Source organism: Trachymyrmex cornetzi, unplaced genomic scaffold (assembly GCF_001594075.2).
Source record: "Trachymyrmex cornetzi isolate Tcor2-1 unplaced genomic scaffold, Tcor1.1 scaffold324, whole genome shotgun sequence".
Taxonomy (NCBI): domain Eukaryota; kingdom Metazoa; phylum Arthropoda; class Insecta; order Hymenoptera; family Formicidae; genus Trachymyrmex; species Trachymyrmex cornetzi.
This window is the reverse complement of record NW_017297941.1, coordinates 76913-79463: the sequence shown is the minus strand read 5'-3', so window position 1 is coordinate 79463 and position 2551 is coordinate 76913.

The following is a 2551-nucleotide window of genomic DNA, read 5'->3' as shown; positions in this document are numbered from 1 at the left end:
ACTGTGCCCTTTCTCGCTATTAACCGACGAATTGGTTGGATTATGATTCATTATTGCTATGTTTTATTGTTCGACAAATTGACTAAATATGGTTGCGTTTATACTGACTATTGAAAATCGAAGTTGAGATGATCTTTTAAATATGTTAATTTAATTTTTGTTATATGGAGTAATTATATTTCTGCGATTGATAAGGACTAAGTATAGTCGAAACGTATCGGTGGAAAATTATATTGTGAAATAATAAATTTTGCATTGTGTGTGTGTGTGTGTGTGTGTCACATCTAATTATAGCTCGTTTAATGCTGACCTGGGTTACTATTTATTAATTTGTTTGAAAGTTATACGAGCGTTAAAGGATTGTTTGTAATTTATGTTTTAATATAATTAATATCTCGTTAACCATTGCGAAAATTACAAAATAGAGGTAGAGAAATAGAGGTAGAGAACTTTTCGACTCAGTTTAATCCATTCTATCTACACAAAAGCGCTTAGCAAAAAATTGCGGGACACCCTGTATAATAACACTTTTATTATATAATACCAACGCGATCTTTCGATTGCGACTAGAATAAAACTGATGCAGTCAATCTCGAGACATCAAGAACGAGTCCATAAAAAACCATTTCAGATTTGCAGATTTTTTCATGTAAAGTGTACAGTCAAAGTCTAAAAAGTTGCATTCTGATAATTTTATCGCGTCCCGAAAACCATTTAAAAAAGTGTCGCAACGAGATATTAATTATATTTTAGGCCCTGACTACACGGAGAAAATTTTATATTAAGTTTTAATACAATTTTAATTACACTTTACTATATCTTGTATTTTCGATGGACTCTCACAACATGTGAGAGTGATTCCGACTTAACTTTTACTATGGTAATACTAATTTTTATCACATAAATAAAGTAATTATTTTGTTAAGCCATATTCTAACATGAAAACAGTTAATTTTTACTACGGTACACAAACAAAATTTGCTAGATATATTTGATTTTGTAATAAAAAATGTTTACTATAAAAAAGTGTAAAAATTACGTTATATTATTGTTTTTAAAAAAATAACTATAGCATTTAAACTTATAAATTACATGAAGACCGCAGCTATTACTATACATTATAGTAATTTTAAATATAAAATTTTCTCCGTGTATACATACATATAAAACATATACCATATATAGCGTAAAGCCATCATGTAAGACGTTTTGTTCGTTAAGCTGCTTCACATAATGCCTCCATATAATACATATTATATTAAATTAGTAACGAAAATAAACATTAACACGCATACATATGTAATAATTATTTATGTACACGAGCAGAGAGAGAGAGAAGGAGGGAGAAAGGAGATCATGGGAAGACGAGAGTGTAAAAGCATCAAAGCCATCTTGACGGACCTAGAAAAAGATAGAACGAAATTTGGGGGTGGTAACAAATTATCATGGGCGTTTTTTCATTATCCAACCAGAAGCGACACAGCTAAAGCTTCATCTTTAGGGATCAGAAGATGAAGATAGCCTTAGCCTTAGTGGTTGCTTCTAGTTGTATAACGAAAAAACGCCACATGTCATCCCTGTCCCGAAATATAATTCGACCAATAGGACAATAGTAGAAAGAGAGGTCCGTGCCCAAACGTTTACCTTTCTAGATCTGTGTCTGTTAAGAAAAGAGATTTCGCCGCATGCTCCGTCCAGTACTATACGTCGATGTGTAAGAAAGAGAAAGTGAGAACAAGTGGAAAACGAAAGAAAGTGAAGGCAAGAGAGGGCAAGAAAAGGCAAGTATCCGTTTTTTATTAAGAATGTATGACATACATATTTTTGTAACTAATCAGTGAATCGCAATGAAACTTTGCATAAGTTATTTTGAATATCTGAAGTACTTATAAAAAACAATTTAGATTTTTGTCATCATTTTTCTGATATTTCAACATAATAACAAAATTATGAAAAAATTACAAATTATTCTAAATCACGTTTAAAAATAATATGACAAATTTGGCGATAGTTTACTATCTGAATCGTAAATTATTTTAATAAATAGTATTATTTTTTAATTAAATATATATTAAGAAGGGTTACAAACCAAGTGAAAACACAAAAATGTAAGTGCTAAGCAAATATATTAGTAAGCGCTAAAACAAATTAAAACCAAAATAAATAGAAATGAATGTAAAACAAACGGCGTTTTTCGACTCCGATCGGATCATTATCAATGTTAGACGTGTAAAACTTTCAATAAATTAATAGTATAAACATATTTGAAATAGCAAAAAACGGCCTATAACTAAAAATTAACTACGAAAATAAAAACTTTTTTAATTGTACTAACTTCAGTTAGATGTACAAAAAGGTAGTAAAATAACATACTATGGTTATCGCAACGATACACTGAAAAAAATTTTTTGTACCAATAACCAAAGTTTTGTTACTGACACAAAAACTATTTGTTGATATATAATCAATCAAACCGTTGGTTACCACGATAATATTAATTTGTTGAATTTATTAACTAAACTGATCATTTAATGGTACAAAACTGTTTTGT